Source organism: Schistocerca serialis, chromosome 8 (assembly GCF_023864345.2).
Source record: "Schistocerca serialis cubense isolate TAMUIC-IGC-003099 chromosome 8, iqSchSeri2.2, whole genome shotgun sequence".
In the NCBI taxonomy this organism is placed as follows: domain Eukaryota; kingdom Metazoa; phylum Arthropoda; class Insecta; order Orthoptera; family Acrididae; genus Schistocerca; species Schistocerca serialis.
The window spans coordinates 371,085,480-371,110,241 of NC_064645.1; positions in this window are offsets into that span (position 1 = coordinate 371,085,480).

Consider the following 24,762-nt stretch of genomic DNA (forward strand, 5'->3'; position numbering starts at 1 on the left):
AACTTGAATGCAACTCGTATAGCGATAAAGGCAGGCTGCGACGGGTCACCAGTCGCGCGTCCTCTGTCCACCGCAGTTTGCGTCCGACTGCTACCAACAGCTGTTCGCTAGCTACTACTCGCGATAATAATATCGCAGGCTCAGAATAAGTGGCCAGCTTTCCAAGGAAATAGTACTGTCCAACTTTATTTGTTGTACCCTACTTTTGCATCCTGTCAGATTTTTTGTGTACTGTTGGCTCTATCATAAGTGGAATATTGTTGCGCAAGACCTCTAGGTTTCTAATGGTACGCTCACAGTGTACTGTAGCTCACAACATTTGAACAGTAGGTTGCACACTGTGCATTATCACAACATTTGGCAGGTGCGAATTTTTCAGTATTTATTTTGTCCGCTATATTGAACACATACTCATTTGTTGTATTGCTGTCCTTACATGTACTGCATGCTGTATTACATTTTATACACTGGAGCTTGTCTCTGCAAAACTTTCACATACTTGAGACGCTTCTCGTCGTCTTGCATTTAAATTTGTAAATTTACTTGTATGTCGTCTTTGGAATAGCAATATAACGATTTTAAGGTATTTATAAGCAGAGTGCTCGGAAATTGCAATACAAATTTCTAGGGCTTGTAGAGGGGAGTGAGTACATAATAATCTGAGTAGCAACAAATTTCCGGATATGCAAACGTCATATCCTACTGATATCTGGCGGTCTTCTTCACCTGATACCCTGATGCAACACCAAGAAGGAGTTTTGCTGTATAAACGGAAGTCAGTAGGCATGTTTCTACATTTGAATGATGCTGTCTCTTCAGATTTCTCATAGGTCGCGTAAGAGTGGTGATAGTAGCGCCACTAGGAGGATGCATGTCAGGTTTGATTTAAATACGCGCTTTAAAGTGACAAAGACGGCACTGTCAGGAACTCACTGAGTATGAACGACGTCGTTTAGTATCGCTATGAGAAGGCGATATTGCAGAAAGACTTGGCAGGAAGCGGCCACTGTACGGGATTGCTGACAACGGTGGTCAAGAGAACGTATGGTCGGAAGAAGACAGAGTTTCAGACGACCTCTTGGCGCTAGCAAGAGAGAAGACTATCACGTGTAGTTCTGGTGCATCGTACTGCATCTGCAGAAGCAAATTGAGCAGTAGTTGACGCATAGTGACACAATGCACTGTTACAGTTCGATTACTCAAGGACAGCTCCCATCTAGATGTCCTGTAGCATGCATTCCACTGATCCCAAACCAACGCCATTTGAGACCTCAGTGGTGTCATACTCATTGGAGGCAGGGTAGAGGTCTGTTACCTTCTCTGATGGAAGCTGCTTCTGCCTAAGTGGCAGCGATGGCCGTGCTTGGTTAGATGGCGCCCGGTTGAGGGCCTGCCACCAAAGAGATGCCTTCTAGACACATAGAACCTGCAACTGTAGTAACAATGCGGGTGTGCGCTTTCTAATGACAGCAGAAGCACTGTCATTACTATCCCATGCACCCTGATTGCAAATTTGAGCGTCCGTCTCTTTAATCGACCTGTTGCCTGCAGTGGGTGTTTTCCAACAAATAGGCGCTCACCCGCTTACCTCTGTTGTAACCGAAGATGCTCTACAACGTGTCAACGTGTTGCTTAGCCTGCTCGATCATCAGATGTGTCTACAATCGAGCACTTACGGAACATTATCATACGACAACACCACCGTCAACCAGAAACAGCATTATTGGTCCCTGTATTGCCTGACCAAGTGCAGTAGGAATGGAACTCCATCCCAGAAACTGACAAAGGACACCTATACAACACAATGCAGGGACGTTTGCATGGTTGCATTCAACACTGTGGCGATTAAACCGGTTATTAATTTGCGAGATTTCACAAAAAAATGGCTCTGAGCACTATGGGACTTAACTTCTCAGGTCATGAGTCGCCTAGAACTTGGAACTACTTAAACCTAACTAACCTACGGACATCACACACGTCCATGCCCGAGGTAGGATTCGAACCTGCGACCGTACCGGTAGCGCGGTTCCAGACTGTAGGACCTAGAACCGCTCGGCCTCCCTGGCCGGCCAGATTTTTGCATTGGCAATGGTTTGTCTCCCTATTATATTTGTGGTCTCGCAGTTTTGTAATGGAGAAATTTCACTACTCTACATTAATAATTTTTTGTTGCTGCGATTTTTTTCGGCCTGTACACTTCGATGAGTACAGTGAGAGTGCTCTCAAATGTCGCTACGTAATTTCGACCAGATGTTGAGTTTGATTTTACCTGACAGTGTCTTATAGGTATTTTGGTGAGTAATACCACTCTTAAAGCCCGCCCGGTTGGCCGTGCGGTCTAACGCACGGCTTTCCTGGCGGGAAGGAGCGCCTGGTCCCCGGCACGAATCCCCCCTGCGGATTTGTGTCGAGGTCCGGTGAACCGACCAGTCTATGGATGGTTTATATGCGGTTTTCCACCTGCCTCGGCGAATGCGGGCTGGTTCCCCTCATTCCGCCTCAGCTACACTATGTCGGCGATTGCTGCGCAAACAAGTTCTCCACGTACGCGTACACCACCATTACTCTACCACGCAAACAGAGGGTTACACTAGTCTGGTGTGCGACGTTTCCTGGGGTGTCCACCGGCGGCCGAACTGTACAATAGCCCTGGGTTCGGTGTGGGGCGGCGGAGGGGTGTAGTGGACTGCGGTATTCGTCGTGGGGTTGAGGACCACTGCGGCTGCGGCGGGGACGGAGCCTCTCCGTCGTCTCTAGGCCCCCGGTTAACATACAATACAATACATACAATACCATTTTTCGTTTTCTTGAACGACCTGCATTTAATATAATTTTTCCACTGGGTACTTACTTCTTCCTTTTTTAGCGATGTAAGTTTTATGTAGCTGTAGAAACGCCATTTTTTCTTGAGATAACTTTAGTGTAATTGCACCAGTGCATCTTCACTGACACCCTTCCACAACATACGCTTGTATTTGACAATGGCGTTAGGTCCTAAGGCAGTATGATAAATAAGGTGGTCAAGAGTTACATACCAGTTTTTGAATAAAGGGTAGGTATACTTTAACACGTAGCACGCTAGCTGGTAGGACAGGAAAGTAAGCCATACTCAGACATACTAATCCACCGGCTAGCCGCGCGGTCTAACGCGGTGCTTGCCCAGCGGGAAGGCGTGCCTCTCCCCCGCAACGAATCCGCCCGGCGGATTAGTGTCGAGGTCCGGTGTGCCGGTCAGCCTGCGGATGGCTTTTAAGGCGGTTTTCCATCTGCCTCGCCGAATGCGGGCTGGCTCCCCTTATTCCGCCACAGCTACACTATGTCGGAGATTGCTGCTAAAACACTGCCTCCACGTACACGTACACCAAACAAGCATTTGGGGTTACACTCGTCTATGAACGGGAGGGAGGGGGGTGGCGTCCACTGGCGGCCGAACCACACAAGAACCCTGGCTTCGGGGTGGGGCGGCGGTGGGGTGTGTTGACTGCTGTGGCCTGTTGTACGGCGGGGCGAAGCCTCTCCGTAGTTTCTATGTCCCCAGCTCAACAGACTCATACACACACAGGCAGAATCTGCGCGGCGCATATACGACTGTCTATCTGGTACACTATGTGGACTGAATATGGTTTCTAGGCGGTATTCCAAGCTCGTTTAGGTAAATGTTGTGCTATTCTCCATCTGGCTAAAAAATAAGGTACATAATCTGTTAAAATACGATAAGAAACGGAATAAAAAATGGTTCAAATGGCTCTAAGAACTATGGGACTTAACATCTGAGGTCATCAGTCCCTAGACGTAGAACTACTTAAACCTAACAAACCTAAGGACATTACACACATCCATGCCCGAGACAGGATTCAATTTGCGACCGTAGCAGCAGCGTGGATCCAAATTGAAGCGCCTAGAACCGCTCGGCCACAGCGGCCGGGAAACAGAGTAAAGTTTACCAGATCCACAGATAGCGCCTACTACTTACATTAACAAACGATTGGGACGACAGGTAAGACACTGCTCAGAAAGTCGAAAAGGCTCACCATACGAGTGAAAAATCACTTGGAAGGATAAGAGTTGAGTAAATAATTTCTAGAGGAAATGCCGCACGACGAATGGATTGTAACGTTCTCAATATGGTTAGGTTATAATTTCGCGTAAATCACCGCGCGGCACGTGTTTTCGCTAATGAAATCATGGCTCGCTATTTACAGGCAGTTTCGAGTGGCGCGTTGCCGGTGAAGGCCGGTGAAGTGGCGTTGACTCCATCCGGCTGGCGCGGCACGGTGCCCGCAGTGATCCGGTCGCCTGCTTATGCAGCCGCGGGAGGCAGGCGAGACGCGCCCCATCGACCGTCCGCCCGCCGCCCCCACAATCCGGGGGGCTGGAGCGCCGGGGACGGCGGCCGACAGCTCGCATAAGCGCCAATCTGATGGCCGGCCCCGGCGCTGTTTATAAATATTCATCTCATGCAAACAGGCCGTGTGTGCACATGATCGCGGCCGGCCGGGCTATCGGAGCCGATGAGCGGCATAACGCGTGGGGGCGGTGGGGGCGTGGTTAGGCGATCACCACAGCCGGGCAGCCTGCCCTGACAAACGGCCGCCCGCCGCCAGCTGCGGGGCGGATGGACGCCCGACGCTACGTGGGCCGCAGGCAACGATTCAGACACTTAACGCTAAGAGATGCGCTCCACCAGTACTACGGTTCGGTGGTTTTCGTACGTAAATGACAGTACATTGTAGGGTTACCGGTATTAGTAGGGTAGGAAACATAAACGCATGCGCGAGACAAGAAGTGGAATCTGACAACTTCTCTTTATTAAATATTGTGCACATGTCTGAAACCGTACATCGATCAGCGATCAGCGATAGGCCAGAGTGTGTTTCACATACTTACACAACAAAGATTACATTTTATAAGCTTAAAAAACTGACTGTTCGCATAATTATGTAACCAAAGCAATTACTAATGATAAAAGTACAATTTACATGCACAAACAGAAAGAAACTGCGGAGTGTTTCTCTAAGAGGGTGCAAAAATTTAACAGGACATAGACGATCCTCTACTGAGCAACTTGTGCTAGGGAACCCGGGATCGCAGAAGCCAGCTGAAGGAGATAACAGGAATTGTCTACTTTGTTATTTACATTAGCTTCAGTTAATTTGAGATACCATCATCGTCATAGTGAACGTACCATCTGTACCGTATTTTACAAAATATGCTGAAACTGACGGCCATCAACCTCTATGGAAGCATGTCATTGGTGAACAAGTTTATGACTCACCTTGACAAATATACCTGATCTGTTTCGAATTACATTAAAAAAAAAAATGGTTCGAATGGTTCTGAGCACTATGGGACTCAACATCTGAGGTCATCAGTCCCCTAGAACTTAGAACTAGTGAAACCTAACTGACCTAAGGACATCAAACACACCCAGGCCCGAGGCAGGATTCGAACCTGCGATCGTAGCGGTCGCGCGGTTCCAGACCGAAGCGCCTAGAACCGCTCGGCCACCCTGGCCTGCGAATTACATCACAGGCAACTACAGTTCTAGCAACTAATTCCATCTCGCATACACAAGCGACCTTAGATATCCCCGTAGCAAATAATCAAGGGGTTTCAGGTCAAGTGATCTTCAGGTCATGGAATAGGACCTTCCCCTCCAGTCTACAGGAAATAAAGCACTGAGATGGTTGCGAACATCCGCACTGAAGTGGAATCTCACGAAGAGCCAAGGCTACGTTCTCCAGCAACTCTTTCCACGAACATAACTTCAGGTGGCCATTCAGATGGCCAAGTAAAATCTATGGCTCGTCCTCCTTGTTTCCTTGCAGGAAGTAGAGAATGTACATCTAAATAAAAAGCACAGTGCCTGTAAACTTGTACTCAGTTATACGAGGCGTGTTTTTTAAATAAGTTCCCATTTGAAATTAAAGACGTGCTAAAATATCTCAATAATTATATTTTAACATGAAAGCGTGTACCTTAAACTACTTTTCTACATAATTTCCGTCAATATTGAGACACTTGTCTTAACGTTGTACCAGTTTTTGAATACTCTCCTCATAGAAGTCTGCTGCCTGACTTGTTAACCACTGCATCACCACTGTTTTGACTTCGTCATCGTCTTGAAGACGTTGACCACCCAGGTGTATCTTCAAGTGCAGGAACAAAAAAAAAAAAAAAACATTCAAATGTGTGTGAAATCTTATAGGACTTAACTGCTAAGGTCATCAGTCCCTGAGCTTACACACTACTTAACCTAAATTATCCTATGGACAAACACACACACCCATGCCCGAGGGAGGACTCGAACCTCCGCCGGGATCTGCAGGAACAGATGGTAGTCACTGGGCGCCAGATCGGTGCTGTAGGAAGGATGATCTAGAGCTAACGATCGAAAAGATGTGATGAGATATTTGGTCTGATTCGCCACATGATGACGCGCATTGTCTTGCAGCAAAACGATGCCCTTGCTGAACTTCCATGGACTGTTGCTTTGATTCTGGTGTGACGTACGCCACCCATGTTTAATCATCCGTAACAGTTTGGCTTAAGAAATCATCACTGTCCATGTGGTACCGCTGAAGGAAAGTTAATGCACTGTCTAAAGGTTTGGTTTTGTGCACATCCGTCAACAATTTCGGTACCCAACGTGCGCACAATTAAATAAAAAAAATGTTCAAATGAGTGTGAAATCTTATGGGACTTAACTGCTAAGGTCATCAGTCCCTAAGCTTGCACACTACTTAACCTAAATTATCCTAAGGACGAAGACACACACCCATGCCCGAGGGAGGACTCGAACCTCCGCCGAGACCAGCCGCACAGTCGATGACTGCAGCGCTCAAGACCGCTCGGTTAATCCCGCGCGGCGCACAATTTTCATTAATTCAAGTGCTTCGTCACAATGCCATACAAAACACTACGAGAAGCATTAGGAAAGTCATCCCGCAAGGAGGAAATCGTAAAGCGCCTGTTTTCTCTCACCATATTGTCCACTTCCTGCACCAAACTTTCATTAACTACCGAAGGACGCCCACTCCGTTGTTCATCATGCACACTTGTGCGGCCACCTTTAAATTCTCTCACCCACTTTCTTACCATTCCATCTTTCATCCAGCTTTCCTGCAACAGCAATTGCCACACCATATCTGTGGCCCACCTTTTGTTACCGTTATGCACACAGTCACGTGGAACAATAACAATTGTTGTTATTTTGTTCTCAATAGTATGTTTGTCATCATGATTAACGGCATGAGTTTCCTGTTATCTTTGATAAGTGTGGCAGTTGTTTAGGAATAAAAGAAAAATGTTTAATGTAAGCCCGATGAAGTATTGAAGCAACTTTTGAAATAGTATAGTTTTTTTTAATTTTAATCTTACCATTTTTTTAACGAAATTGCGTTTTATACGGATACATGATAAACTACTACAACACCCTTCCGTTTCACATTAAAAATCAGCAATTTCCGAGTAAAACTCGATTTAAACATTGATATTTTTAATTATGCTGTAAATATGTCTTTTGTAAAGTAACACACAGGAGGATAACCATGTACAAAAATAAGTTCTGTAGTTTACACGGCCCTTTACATTTCCTCATTAAGTTTCTAGACTGTTCATCACTTCCAGTTTATAGGGGAGTCTAGCAAGAAGCTGATCGGATATACATATAAAGCAACCGAAATAACACCCGATAACCATGCAACACACCTACAATAAAGGCAGCGCCGTTACGCTCTTAACTGACTAAAACTACCAGGAAATCCAACTTATCTATGATTACTTACGATAGTCTATGTAGCAGGCCACGGTAGCCGAGCGGTTCTAGGCGTTACAGTCTGGAACCGCGCGACCGTTAGGTCGAAGGTTCGAATCCTGCCTCGGGCATGGATGTGTGGTGTCCTTAGGTTAGTTTGGTTTAAATAGTTCTAAGTTCTAGCTGACTGATGACCTCAGAAGTTAAGTCTCATAGTGTTCAGAGCCATTTGAACCATTGATAGTCTATGTTGCCTATGGTTTATATGTTCAAATGTGTACGCATTCCTAAGGGACCACAGTGCTGATTTCCTCGGTCCCTAGACTTACACACTACTTAAACTTATGCTAAGAACAACACACACATCCAGGCCCGAGGGAGGACTGGAACCTCCGGCGTGAGGCTCTGCGCAATCCGTGACATGTCACCTCAAACCGCGCGGCCACTCCGCGCGGCTAGGCTATAGTAGTTTTACAACTTCAGGCATACGCAACATGGTATCTGATGGTGTGTGCGCTATGCCCCATTGCTTAAACAATACATATACTTATCTTTTGTGCAGCTATAGTACAGCTGTAGGGTAGATGGGTGGTGGTGAAAAGCCCCGCAATTTTCAGTTTATTTCTGATATTCCATTGAATGAGGGGCTAAATTTCCACGGATTCACATTGAAGTCATAGATTTGGTTTTTTTCTACAACTGATCCCAGTTCCAGGTCTATCTGATCATAGAGAAACTTACAATATTGAACTTAAATGCCTCCTAAATTTGAACATAATGTATAAAAACACTTGTATGAATATAATACTTTCTTCTCTACAAAAGGAGTATTAGTACTGTAATCTGAAAGAGCGCAATTACTTAGGGTAAGCTATCTATGTACCTAGTAAATACTGTACTTTGTTAGGTCCTCTGATTCCTCTTAGAAGTTCCGGTATCTCCTTCTTCTTCTTTTTCTTCTTCTCCAGATACTTCTTCTCCAAATATTAAGACCATATCTATACCAGAGGTACTATCATGAAGTCAGAAGTGTGATCCTAACTCTGAAGCGTAATGAAGTGACAGTTTTGCTTTTTTGCTTGGAAGTAAATGACTCTAGCTTACATCTATATAGAACACTCTTTCTTTCTTTGGCATGCCTTTGCATATCAGTAGCAAGCTTTTCTTTTCCCACGCATACTTCTTTCGTTTTTTGTTGGGTGTCAACCTTGGAAACACAAGTTCAATTTTTTGTTAGAAAATTTCTCCTGACTATTATCTTAGAGGAGGAGATTAGTGTTTAACGTCCCGTCGACAACGAGGTCATTAGAGACGGAGGGCAAGCTTGGGTGAGGGAAGGATGGGGAAGGAATCGGCCGTGCCCTTTCAAAGGAACCATCCCGGCTTTTGCCTGAAGCGTTTTAGGGAAATCACGGAAAACCTAAATCAGGCTGGCCGGAGACGGGATTGAACCGTCGTCCTCCCGAATGCGAGTCCAGTGTGCTAACCACCTATTATTTTAGACAGCGGAGCTATATCTTTGTATGAGACAATCTCACGCAGTGTGTGTTGAATGTCATCTTGTAGAGAGTAATCAAAGAAGACACATCATCACAATGTTGGAACTGCGGAGGTTTACACCAGAACACTTGCGAGGGTTAGCCCCATTTCGCCATTTTCAGACGAATGCGCCATTGTCGACTTATAATTACTTCACGTGATAGTGATGCTTAAGTGCAATAGTGTGAACGAGTAATTTATTGATTCCTCTCTTGAAACCGTACATTATGCAGTATTCAAGAAAACATCTGAAGTAAACTTGTCTGTAAGTAGAAAAAAAAAAAAAAATCCGTACGTACCTCACTTTCTCATTTATGAAGCGACCTGCCACGACGAACTTTCCTTAACAGTAAGTTGAAACAGGACAAAACCTGTCTCCTGGAGGACAACTCCTGAATCCAAGAAAGTAAGTTCAAAATCTCGGAGCGAGATTTACACCAAGCGGGGCTTAATCCCCACCTACCCTATCACGAATCAGCAATGAGGTGGCTACGCACCAATAGTCTAAAATGTGTGATTTATTTAGGACAATAGATTTCGGGACTGCATTAGTCCGTTACCAGTTCTCACAGTTAATATTCAATGAGACACAGTCAAAAGCAATAAGCAAACAGCACGCGTGTAATGTCAGATGTACAGGGCGAGTCACGCAAGATGTAACACCCCTTTTATTTTATGAATGATTCGAGAAATGGAAACGAGATTTTGCCAACTGACAGTGTGTCCAGGGGCACGTGATGTTTTGTGTGGGTAACGCTCTGAATTCTGGAACCAACCGAGATATTGAATCGTGTCTTTTTTTTTTTTTTTTAATGGAACTGCGTAGATTTCGTAACTGTATGAAACAGCTCTCGGAAAGGCAATGAAAACGATAAAGTGCCTCTTAATATTGGCGCTGAAACCTTTCGCAAAAGAATCCTATTAATTTATTGAAATTGGAAAGCAATGCAGCCACAGTCGTTTGTTGCTGCGTAACCAACGCTAAGCATGTGGTGTCACCGCCAGACACCACACTTGCTGGGTGGTTGCCTTTAAATCGGCCGCGGTCCATTAGTATACGTCGGACCCGCGTGTCGCCACTGTCAGTGATTGCAGACCGAGCGCCACCACACGGCAGGTCTATAGAGACTTCCTAGAACTCGCCCCAGTTGTACGGCCGACGTTGCTAGGAATGCTTCACTGACAAATACGCTCTCATTTGCCGAGACGATAGTTAGCATAGCCTTCAGCTACGTCATTTGCTACGACCTAGCAAGGCGCCATTACCAGTTTATATTGAGATTGTAAAACATGTACCGTCAAGAGCGATGTACACCAATTATGGATTAAAGTTAAGTATTCTACCAGTTACCTCCTGTTTTGCTAGTCTTATTTCTCTGACCTGTTCCAGACCTCACGCCAGCCTGCGTGAGCTTAAACGCGTGCCTTTCGGCTACCGGTCATAGTGGATTGGCTGTCTGGCCAGTCCACTACAAAGCAGAGCACTCATGTCATGCTCCGTCGTTATATGCCGCAAGACAGGCTTAAGCTATTAACAAGGGAACCTCCCCATTGCACCCCCCTCAGATTTAGTTATAAGTCGGCATAGTGGATAGCCCTTGAAAAACGGAACACAGATCTGTCGAGAAAACAGGAAGAAGTTGTGTGAAACTATGAAGAAAATAAGAAAAATATACAAACTGAGTAGTCCATGTGCAAGATAGGCAACATCAAGGACAGTGTGAGCTAAGAAGAGCCGTGGTCCAGTGACGCCGGCACAGTAGCTCAGCGTGTTCGGTCATAGGGTTAGCTGCCCTCTGTAATAAAAAAACTGAGTAAATGGATCAATAACGAACTTCAACGGGCGTCGGGGGACGTCCGCCACGAACAATTGCACCGCACTATAAAAATGCCGGCACGGTAGCTTAGCGTGTTTGGTCAGAGGGTTAGCTGCCCTCTCTAAGAGGGCAGCTAACTGAGTTAATCGATCAACAACGAACTTAAATGGACGTCTTACGACGTCAGCCCCGAGCAGATACAACGAACAAAAGCGAAAAAAATTAGATTAAAAAAGAAAAAAGTCGTTAGCGTGAGCGGTTGCGGAACGAGAGGTCCTTGGTTCGAGTCCTCAATCGAGTGAAAAGTTAACTTTTTTTTATCTTCGCAAAGTTATGATCTGTCCGTTCGTTCATTGACGTCTCCATTCACTGTAATAAGTTTGGTGTCTGTGTATTGCGACTGCACCGCAAAACCGTGCGATTAGTAGACGAAAGAACGTGCCTCTCCAATGGGAACTGAAAACATTTGGTCGCAAGGTCATAAGTCAACCGATTCCTCCACAGGAAAAGACGTCTGATGTATTCTATACGACACTGGTGACGGCATGTGCGTCACATGACAGGAATATCTTGTTAACCCACCTAACTTGTACACTTGGCGAATGGGTAAAAAGATTCTTCTACCTTGCCCGATTTAGGTTTTCTTGTGGATGTGATAATCACTCCCAAAAAAGTTATGAAAACATAACGGAAGGACAGATAATAATTGTCTGAAAATAAAAAATTAAACTTTTCATTCGAGGGAAGACTTGAACCAAGTACCTCTCATTCCGCAGCAGCTCACGCTAACCACGGGAGCATGGCGCTTCTTCACTCACACTGTCCTTGATGTTGCCTATCTTGCGCATGGACTACTCAGTTTGTATATTTCGCTTACGTTTTTCATGGTTCCACACAACTTCTTCCTGTTTTCTCGATTATTCTGTGTTCCGTTTTTCAAGGCCTATCCACTGTGCCAACTTATAACTAAATCTGAGGGGGGTGCGATTTGGAGGTTCCCTTGTAAGATAAAACTTCATTTCCTGTATAACATAAGTACACGATTAGCTGTGTTCTTTGTATATGGAACTACAACATATGCTACTTTTTGGTGTATCAAATGTGTGTACGTTTCCAGACGTCTTTGGGAACATCTACAGATATCAATTGAAGACAAAGGCTGGAAATAACTCCGCGATCATGTTTCGGCATTTTATTTGTAGAGGTCTGCCTCGATTACATAAGCTGTACAATTCATAATTATCACATTCGGACATTGCCATCTGTTACAAATACTGGCAAAGATGGCCGCCGCGTCGGTTGCAGTGTGATGTGCCTCCGCATTCAGATAGAGATTTTCTCGGCAAAATTTGATTGTGGACACCGATATTTAATTATCGGGTACCGGGAATGTTATCTTACATAGTCCGTTTTTGTTTACTCATTAAGTACTGCAAATAAAACAGAGAGAGTGATTAAAGCACGTCTAGTGCGTTCGTCGTGTGCAACGGGTCAGCGGAGAGGAGCCGCGCGGGATTAGCCGAGCGGTCTGCGGCGCTGCAGTCATGGACTATGCGGCTGGTCCCTGCGGCGGTTCGAGTCCTCCCTTGGGCATAGGTGTGTGTGTTTGTCCTTAGGATAATTCAGGTTAAGTAGTGTGTAAGCTTAGGGACTGCTGACCTTAGCAGTTAAGTCCCATAAAATTTCACACACATTTGAACAGTTGAACGGAGAGGCCGTCGCCCTCCCGCTGGCCGAGCGCGTGTCGGTTTCGCCAGTCAGCCGCGTCGGTTCTCGCGTGTCAGCACTCCGCGCCGCGCGCTGCGACACCTCACCAGCCGCAGCGGAATCCGACGCGTCGGCAGCGGCCACCGGCTGCCCGCGCCCCGCCGTCGACGCCAGCAGTAGCGGCCACCAGCCGTGCTCCCTGCTGTTGGTTAACAACCGCCTGTCTACCTTCAGCCTTGATTACAGCCGACGCAGCAGCGACACCACCACACCAGAGGCCGACGGAAGAAGGAGGAAACCGTGGGGCAAAACGCTAGCTCGAGCCATCAACGTCACACCCGGTATCGAACACACGGAGGAAGAACTTGTGCCTATGTCCCCCAGTCAAAAGACAGTAGCCATAGACAAAATATTGAGTGAAATAGGAACAGAGGTAAAAGCCAAGCATGTTTCATCTGCTCTGTTAACCGTCATTAGAGACAAAATGTTTCCCTTGGCTTTCGAAATAACCAGCCTCGAAGCTAAACTGTCCTGCCTAAACGATGAAAATAGGTGACTAAGACTAGAACTACAGAGAGCCTCGAATCCAGTCAAAGACTTACAAATAGAAACTTTGCAAGAGAAGGCTGAGAAATTAGGGGATGAAAATAGAGAACTGAGTGTAGCGAACCAAGACATGCAACAACACATTAGATAACTAAGTAATAAAGTCACACAACAAGCACAAACACAAGCACAGACACTGAAATATGCTACCGCCTTAACTATAGAGCCCAAAACCAAAGACACTCGAAGAATAGAATAGGCTAAAACAAAACAGGCCACAACACTATATATCAAATCGACAGCAAATCAAGACCCCAAAGCTGTTCGACAGACCATCACCAAGAATATAAATCCCAGGAAAGGGAATATACATATCAAATCAATCAGAACCATCCAGACTGCAGTTGTAGCACAAATGGAAACACAGGAGGATTGTCGAAAAATAATAGAAAAGACTAAAGACCTGCACACCATTGTCTGTGAAGGATGGCGAAAACGCAAACCACACGTGGCAGTATATCACGTGCCAGATACACTTACCGACGAAGAGTTTCTAGACAGCCTTCACGAGCAGAATCTAAGCGGTGACACCACGAAAGAAGACTTCGACAGAGAGGTCAAAAGAAGGTTCATAACAGGGCCTATGGGAAGGGGTTTTAGTCACCAGATACTGGAGGTCAGCCCACATCTATACAAAGTCCTTACACGAAGACAGAGAGTCTACATAGACTTCGAATCACTTTCTGTGAAAGACTATACAGTAGGAAATCAGTGTTTTAAGTGTTGTGACCTAGGACACACGACTAAAACCTGCAGAAAGGCCGACGTTACGTGTGACAAGTGCGGCAGCCAAGGACACAAGAGCAGTGAGTGCACGTCCGCGGTTTGCGTCTGCATCCCCTGCAACTACAGAGGCCGCGTCTGCAATAAAACAAAAGAAGGTGATTGTCAGACCAATAAACAGTTGCATGACCGGCTCCTGGAGAGTATGGAGTAATGCAGCGAAAATCAGTACACACGCAAGAAACACGAACGCCCAAACCCAATCACCCAAAACACATAAATACAAATCACCGTCAACATTACAGAGAAGCTACCAAAGATCAATTTCCTGGAGAAGACAAATGAATCTTCTGCCGGAGAATTACGACGATAATGAACCCATCCCGCCCCTAACACACTCAACAAAGTTACAAGATAGGTGCATTAATACGATAGAATACATAGATGACTCGACAACTGGTGGCTCCATCCACTACGAAGTAGCAATCAAATAAAAAGACAATTACAGTACGGGATAAACTTCCAAATAACATTAACACAGAGGATAGATGAGTTGGAAGATGAGCTTACATATATTGTGCCCAAGAAAATGTGCAAACAAAACCGACAAACTCCCTCACAATTTCTCCCAACTGAAGTACATCACATCGCACATATACAAGATGAACACAAACCAGAATCATCATCACGTGGAAAACCCTAAGACACACGTAAATGAGAACAGTACATCAAACAAGTCAAATTTGTCTCGGGAGGCACTCTTCACTCCGGGAAAAAGGACCAAGGAACAGACAGGCACGTAGACCCTGAATCAAAACACATCGAAACCCTCAGGCCACAGACCAGTACAAAACTCAGAACCACCAGACCCAGACTTATAAAAGTAGATAAATTAGATGAGGAGAAATCTGAGGGAGAGACGTGTCACATTTGCAACGATATCAAAGTGCGTCTAGAAACAACCTCCAATCCAAACATCAACAAAGACAACGTAACAAATACAGTCAGTCCCACACAAATCACCACCATCGCCGACATCATACCAGCAAGCACCACCAACATCAGTGAAAAACGTGCGAAGGCAAAAAGCATTGAAGAAGCGTGTGACAAAACGAAATGCAACCGTGTGACATCCCAAAGGTCTCAAAATGTCTCCCAAACAGCGGCCAAAACCAAGCCACAATCAGTCTAGTACAGCCTCAGCGACCGCAACAGAAACCAGCACCAACAGCAAGCCAGTTACACCTAATTATGATAATTTAGAATTTAACTTACTTTTAAGTAGGCTAGAGAAAAAAGAGATCCTGCTAACAGCGCAGCGGATGTTACTTAGATTGTGCCATCCAAAGGGACATTCTCTCTGTTTTCAAGTAACTGAGGAAAACAGACAGAATCATCCTAAGGACAGAAAACATTCCTACATCGGCAGAGCCTCTGCTCGATCTCATGCTCCAGGTCTGCCTGCGCAGATTAGAATCATTCGACTTGGACAAAATATATATATCGTAGATCATGTAAGAGCACACGGACGAACATATTTCGATTAATCACAGACTGGCAGTATATGTTTTGTACACGTAGAACACCCTGAACACATAGACAAAAAATGAATATCTTACAACATAATACAAAAAACAGCACGACAGTCAGCGCGGAAATCCCTAAAATAGCACAAGAGTTGCAGGCAGACATCATGTGCTTACAAGAACCTTATCATAGAAATGGGCAACTGATATGTCTACCAAAACATGCTACCACAATAACAGGCAGCAATGACTGTAAGGCTGCAATAGTAATTCTAAACAGGACTTATAGCATAATTAAGGAAACACAGTTACGCAATCAACACTTTGTTACCATAGAGATAACTAACGGGAACGTCACATGGGTTATTGCATCCATGTACGCCCAATACACCCATCAAATTCAGCCGTACGCAGACTACATCGGAGACCTAGTAATGTATGCCAGAGGCAAAAAATTAGTGATAGGTGCTGACATTAATTCCAGATCGACCGTCTGGAACTCAGACAGAACAGACGACAGAGGACGCATAATCACCGATCTAATACAAGAAACACAATTACATGCAATGAATACGGAAGGACCTATACCAACATATACAGGGTTCGATGGTACGAGCAGTAATATCGACTTCACGCCAGCAAATAATGCAGCAGTGGCATACGTAACAAACTGGACTGTACACGACAACATAACCAGTAGTGATCATAATGACACAACATACACACTAACTCACACTCAGAGCACAATGACCAAATCACACACCAGACACTTGCTGTTGCACAAAGCAGACTGGAACAAATTAACGGAAATTATCCAACGACACGATCTAGAAAACATCAAAGGAAGTATCGATTATAGAGCACACAAGTAAACACAGGTAATACAAAATGCACAAAACACTTCAATACCGACAGCAAAGAACACAAATTTCTCACGAATACCATGGACCAATGAACTCACGAGACTCAAACAGGACGCAAGGCGCAAACGAAAATTATATCAAAGGCGATAGCAGACAGGGACAGACGAATAAGACTTGAAGCATATAGGCATGCACAAAACTTATATAGACAGACCCTATACAACACGCGTGGACAACAATGGGAGCTATTTGTAACAACACAAACAGAGCAAAACATATGGGGGAACCATACAAGCCGGCCGGTGTGGCCGCGCGGTTCTAGGCGCTTCAGTTGGAACCGCGTGACCGCTACGGTCGCAGGTTCGAATCCTGCCTCGGGCATGGATGTGTGTGATATCCTTAGGTTAGTTACGTTTAAGTAGTTCTTAGTGCACTGATGATCACAGATGTTAAGTCCCATAGTGCTCAGAGCCATTTGAACCATTTGAACCACACAAAATATTGACAGAGAAGATAAAAACCCCACTAGTTCTGGAAACGCTAAGGCTGGATGACGGCTCGATGACGAGGGGATGGAGGAATACAGCGGAGTTTCTGGTGTATAAACTGCTCCCTGACGACGTTATCGATACAGAAACACAATATCATGCAACACTAAGAGAAACCTACACACACCATACAACAATGCAGCTGTCACCTGTCCGTTTGCGCAAGAAGAGGTTGCGATAGTAATCTCAGTGCTCAAAAACAAGAAAGCACCTGGACCAGATGGTACCCACTCGGAAACACTGAAAAAACTAGCACCGCAGATCACCCCGTTCCTAACAACGTTACTGAACGATGCCTTACGGCTGGGCACGGTACCTACAGAATGGAAAACCTCCAAAGCAGTCATTATTAAGGAATAAGCGGACAGGGATCTTTCAGATCCATAGACTTACAGGCCAATATGCCTAATAAGCACCCTAGCAAAGATTCAGGAGAAGCTATTGTGTAAGTGTCTGCAAAGACACAGAGCTCTCAGGGGTATGAGCCAACACCAGTTCAGCTTCAGAATCAATAGATGATGCCATCAACCAAGCCCTGCATATAGTTAACACAACAAAACAGAAATACGCCATGGCAATAATGATTGACATTGGCGAAGCATTTGGTAATCTCTGGTGGCCCGCACTGTTCCAGAGGTTAAGACATCTGGAGGTACCGCAGTCACTGTACAACAGTTTTCTAGACTACTGTAAAGACCGAGTAGTCGAATGGCAGATGGACAGCCGGAAAGTAATTATAACAATTATCCAAGACTGACCTCAAGGGTTAAGCTGCGGCCCCATCTTCTGGGACATAACACTCGAACCCCTCCCTACAACTTCTGGATAGGGATGACAGGTCAGACGGAATTGTTGCCTACGCAGATGACCTATTAGTTGTAGTCACTGCAAACAACAGAGCCCAGTTAGAAGAGAAACCCAGTGGAAAACTACAAACAATTGTTCAGTGGTGTCACAGCAACAAACTCAGGGTAGCCGAAAACAAAACAACATACACAATACTGAAAGGATCACTCCAAAGGAATGCTTCGGTTAAAATTGGGGACACACGTTACGCCTTATTTTTGGGTACACATAGTCGAAAAATTGAATTTCCACGAACACATAAGGCTAACAACAGACAAAGCAGAAAAAATACGACACAAACTGGTAAGGCTAAATTCAAAACAGTACAGACTACCTCTCATACGGACATACCACTGTGCGCTCTTCGCATCAGTACTCAGCTTCGCAGCTAGCACGTGGGCATATAGACTGAGCGTGGTCACCAGCAAAGCATCGGTCAGACGAGGCCAGAGAAGTGTCCTTAGGCTACATGGAGCCTTCGGCACCACCTCAGCGGATGCACTATGTGTGGTGCTCGGAATATGCCCCATAGATATCACGATCAAATACAGAGCTGCAAGGCTGTGGTTAAAGGTGGGGAGACTAGATAAGGTACACACAATAACCGGTGTGCCGACAGAGACGATACGTCACCTTAAAAGCTGGCGTTTGGATACCTGGCAAGGTGAGTGGGACGTGATAAGGGACGTAGACTGCACGACCTCCTCCCTGACATAAGGGAGCGGTTGAGAATGAGACATATCGATCCCAGCCGCGGTATGGTACATCTCTTAACCGGACGCAGACTTTATCCCACTCACTTAAACCGCGTGAGTCTGAGGCAGACACCTACATGCACATGCGGGGAAGAAGGTTCCCCAGTACAAACTGTCTTTTTCTGCGGCAATACGCGAACAATAGACATACACTACACTTAGACTACACAGATACAGACACAGATACATACACAGCAAACGAGACGATAAACAATGGGCACAATTAAGCACACTGACAAACACATGAAGAGTACATGCGGACACGACATTACAGACATGCCTATGTGCAGTGTAACAACAATCTCCAGAGGATGGACAGCGATACCCACAGCGACAGCGAAAATAGTGCCAATGAGGAGGAACAGGAGGAGGAAGCTGAGATGTGACAGTAAATAAGCATAAGGTGCTGGCGATCGAGACAAGAAATCACCAAATGCTGTACATGGTTGGGCATCTAAAGTAGTTAATACATAGTATTAGTAATACAATAGGATAAGCAATATTATTTCTCTACTAATAACCATTTGTGTGTGTGTCTGTGCGTGTGTGTGTGTGTGTATGTTTGTGTGTGTGTGTGTGTGTGTGTGTGTGTGAGACTGGCGGTCAACGGCTCGAAGAAACCATTCCGAGGTATTCACCGTCAGTCACATTCGGTGATTGTTCTAACAAATCTCTCCTCTATCCTATCATATTTTTATATTCTTCCTAAGAAACAACAAAATTTTATTTATATCTCAAATTGAAATTACTGTTATTTTGAAATGTAACATTCTTTGTAAATGTTGTAGATAAAACAAAAGAAAAGAAAACTGTAAAAATGTGAAAAACCTAAATTGTAAGCTGTACGTCCTGTTTTAAATATCAGGTGAAAGGTTTATAATTTGGCAATAAATAAAAAACTCTGTTACAAATAGAAAAAAAACAATGGTATGACAGACTAAGTTCAATTAGTGGAGACTAAATGTATAACAGGCTAAGTAATAAATAAGAAACACAAATAAAAAAAGTTAACATGATTAAAAGCCATGCAGACTAGGCATTCGTACCATTAAAATATTCCGATATAAGTACCAACATAAATTTCTATATATCTAGGTAGACAGTAATTGGTGGTGATGGCCTGTCTGCGCGCTGTATTTATACAGAAAACAGGACAGTAGAGCGCACTTATACTACGCTACTGAGTAGCCAGTATCGTAAACTCAGTAGTTAAAATGCAGTATGCGTATTCATAGATAAAAATTATTTCATTTGGCAAAATAAGTGTCTGACAATAAAACATGAACTGACTTATAATATGTGGAAATGAAATACATACTTAAAGTCCAAGTCAAGCGTGTTCAGAATAATAACAGAAAGTTCCTACCATGGTAAATTAAATAATACGTAATCGAATAAAAATCAGAACCTTAAGTTTAAAAGTAACATCGCATCTACTGATGGAAACCTGTCAGCACGACTAAGCGTTTAAACGTAACTATGTGTTAGATGCACAACAAGACAGTGCCTGTCCATTAAAATATTGACAGCTGATGGCACATTTGGAGTGGTATGTAAGTGACATCGCTCCGTGGCTTCTCTGTGAGAAGTTTTTGTTTTCCCTCTGCGGAGGTTGCGGAAAGAGACTCAGTTTCCTCGCTGTTGGTGGTCGGCGCACATGACCACACCCCGAGCTGCAGTGGCGCGTGACGCAGCTCAAACTAGTTGGACCCTGGATACATCAGAATAGGTATTCAGGTTAAGCTCATTATATTAATTGCGCAGTAATCCTGGTTTCCGTTTTATGTGTACGTTAATTTCCGTTTCCTCCAGCAAGTTCTAAAATTTCCCTTTCCGTGGTTTAATTTATATCTTTCATATTGTCCTCAACATTTCCTGCCCAATTTTTTTTCTTTTTTTTTATCCAAATGTGTACCGGATGAGCGAATGCGCTCTTATTTGAACTGTATGCAAGACAAATTTCTTGGGGGATTGCAACTGAGTGCTGGACCGAGAATCGAACTCGGGACCTTTGCCTTTCGCGGGTAAGTGCTCTGCCAACTGAGCTACCCAAGCACGACTCACGCCCCGTCGTCACAGCTTTACTTCCGCCAGTACCTCGTCTCCTACGTCCCAGACTACACAGGAACTCTCCTGAGAACGACGGGGTGTGAGTCCTGATTGGGTATCTCAGTTGGTAGAGCATTTGCCCGCGAAAGGCAAAGGTCCTAAGTTCGAGTCTCGGTGCTGCACACAGTTTTAATCAGCCAGGAAGTTTCATATCAGCGCACACTCCTCTATGGAGTGAAAATCTCATAGTGTATGCAAGTCCTTTAAAACAACTCCTGAAATTCATTCCCGGGTAAAATAAATGTCGTTTGACTAGAGCCTCCCGTCGGGTAGACCGTTGCCGGGTGCGAGTCTTTCAATTTGACGCCACATCGGCGACTTGAGCGTCGATGGGGATGAAATGATGATGATAAGGACAACACAACACCCAGTCCCTGAGCGGAGAAAATCTCCGACCCAGCCGGGAATCGAACCCGGGCCCTTAGGATTGACATTCTGACGCGCTGACCACTAAGCAACGGGGATGGACATTCCCGGGAAAAATATAAAAATTTTCACAGTGTTGGAAGTTGATCTTCTAGACACCATATTCTGAACATTCGCATGATAAATTAAATGTCTTCCTTCATTGAAAATGGCGACGGCTTTCATATTCTAAACTGCATCACCAGGTCCTATTATCTTTTAAATATTTGTAATACACGGGAGGAACAGTTACAACCAAGTGCCCTCGTTGCTGAAAATCTGTGCGGAAGAACTCCTCCATTCATTCTAACGATCCCTTTAATTCTTTAGTCACAATCCAATGACGTACTTCAACTGATATAATTTAAATATTCAATTCAATTCTTCACCGTATAGGGTGGTTATAAACAAACATTCGCTGCCTGAGCAAGTGAAGATGGAAAACTAATTACCGTAGGGGTACACAATTTTATAGGAAAGACATTCAGCCTGTGCGCTGCAAGATTTGCAGTGTTAGTGTCATGATTTTTGTCGTTAGGTGTCGGTACCTGTACGGCGACGTAGAGTTCAAACACCATCATCAGTGTGTACTGAAGTCGCACACAGTCAACATACGTCTGGACAAGGTGAGCAGGACGTTACTCTTCAAACTGTTCTATCAAAAAAACAGCAATGGCAATACTGCTCATCGCAGCGAGGCACAAGATGAACATGAGGAGGTCCTCCTTCGGTACCGAGGTTGAAGAACAAGATTCCGATATTAGAATTAACTGGTGAAGGCTTTCAGATTAATAAAATGATATGGTGTGATAGCCCTCAACTGCGCACCCCCTGACTCAGAGTTGAAATGTTAAAAGTTTTGGCTGGTTTTGTTGTCTAGGGGCTGCCGCATTACAAGCCAAATAGAGCTGAGACTACAGAATACAATATGAATATACTCATGAATCGAATGGTCGAAGATTTCTATCACTCGGCAATTGCAAATTTTGAACGTAATATAGACATTTGTAAATGAAAGATTGCAATGAAATAAATTCTGCAGGTACTATTTTAACGACTTTAAATGATAAGTACTATAGCATAAGTACCATTAAGAATGCCCTTTATTACTGTAAAACTCTTATTGGTGTCGATGGTCCAGCAATTAAATAAAATATAAGTTGAATAACAAGGAAATAATAGATTCCTACTTCACGTAATTAGTTACGAACAACAACATAGCTCACGAGATATTCACTTCTAAACGCATACTACGTCTTCGCTGGAGAAGCCACGGAAATCTCACAAGTGCAAAAGTCGGCACTACGAAATATATCTATCTCCCGTGACCACACGCAAACTGCTCCACTCACTAAGTCTTTCCCGCGACCGTGCGTCCATCGCGCCGCACTGTCCAGAACTCCCCGTATCCTGTGTGACTGTCCCTCGAACCGCCTTGTTAAGAATTGCCTTGTACTCCCTCCCCCTACTTCCATACAGTCCCTCCACGTGTCTTTTATGGAACGATTGCTGTGATTGGCTAGAGCAATCCCGCCCTGTCTCCAACCCAACGCACACTCACAAACATAATGAAACACATTAGAAATACTGGATTTACATTTAAATGACTTGAAATCAAATAAATATTCCTACGGCTGGATAAACACGCTCTAACACGCATAATTAATACATAAACAAATTAAATAAACATATATCAAAGGAATAGAAACAAAAGGTAGGCCAGTAGCCTAAAGTATCTGTGCTTTCTAAAACACAGTAAGTATTTGACCAATTTTTTCATGAATAGTATATATCGGATATAAACAAAGATATAGACGAATAAACGTATTTACAAGCACGCTGCTACCATATTTTCGTGTAACAGCCTATCGCGATCGATAGTAATCAGTCACTTTGACCCGCAATATCTCACGTACTATTGAAGGTACATGCCTGTAATTTATACCAATTTAGGTTTACACTAATATCTTTCTAACGACAGGTCCATCGACAAAATCGGATGAACCGTTTAGATTCAGGAAATTCGTTGCTGGGTGTTACTTGCATAATTTATCATCTGATACTAAACTTTAAAGTAATAAAGATATTTAAAATCTGATTACACCATCAAAATCGTCGTGCAAATAATGGTAATGTACATGTTTATTTATGAGGTATCAAGATTCATCTGGTTACTATTAACTTCTATAAGAACTGTAAAATGTCTGCCTTGGTGGTTTCACAAAGTCCACCATCTTTGGCACTCTTGGCATACAAGTCTCTTCCATTCCACAGCAGCACCAAGGCATTCCCAGCCACGTGGTCGGCCTGCACCCCGGCTAACGTTCGGCCTCTGAGAGGCCCAAGTGGCCACTCCAACTCCGAACTTAGAATATTTTCAGGGCGCCACAACCCGCCCTGTACCTGACACATGGCTGAAATTTCTCGTCGCAACGTTCCGTCTTGAAGCAGTGCACGAGATGCTAAGACAGCTGAGCGCTCCATTTCCCACATTCGAATAGTGCTGCGAATAAGCTCTAGTGCGGTTCCAGGACGTGGTGGATGCAGATAGTTGTCACAATCAGCAAAGTTTGTAACCTGTAACACAAATATTGTATGCAGTTAACAAATGTTAGCTTCTAGTATGGAAATTAAAATGTGTTTCTTGCAATGGTTTACTCGTTATTTCTCTTTCGCATGTCCTTCTAAATGTTTCAGGAAATTTCATTGACCTACTATCAGTCGTTTTCCATGCGCGCCTTCTCAAGTAGCGGAAGTTCATTTATAACAACCTTGTACTCAAACTAAAAGCCGAAAACCAAGTTAGGGAGACCTGGAACAGAGGAAACGCTTTCGTATAAGGCTATAGTTGTCTAGACATAGGTTCCCTGTACCTTCCGTAACAGACTCCAAGTCCAACGTCGGAACGATGTCATATTTACAGACTGTTTAAATTCTGACTACTGCTTCACAGATTACAAGAATGTTTCAATGTATCAGTTTGTATGGAATCAGAAGTCTGTATTTTAATTAATATTTTGATAATTGGAAATTCGCTGTGAACGTTAAACAGTTTTTGGTGCAAGACTCTCAGCCGAAATGAAACTGCTGATCAATATCCCTCGGCCAAAACGTTATAGTATGATCTTCATAAAAAACATGAGTATATTGTCATAATCTTAGTAAAAGTTATTTTGTGACATCAGATTAACATCCCAGGTTCCACCATTGACTTTGAATCAAATTAATCATTCCTAAGGCACTTTACATTGACCCAGATGCAAGTTTTCACCAAACAATGTTTGACCAATGAGCCACGTTCTCCTGGTGATGTTTAACTCGGATTATACGCGAACATTGCTTTCAGATATTGTATATATAAAATACTAAGGCAACTTCGAGAAGGTAACGTTAAGAAGACGTTGCAACTTTTCTGTATATAACAGCATCATGTGATTCGCCACTGTAGTTGTGTGACAGACAGCACGCGGGATGAAAACACTTTTACAGCGAACAGAACAGCGCAGAAGTGAGTTATGCTACAAGAAGATGTTAAAGTTGTCCAGATGAAGATGGAGATCTA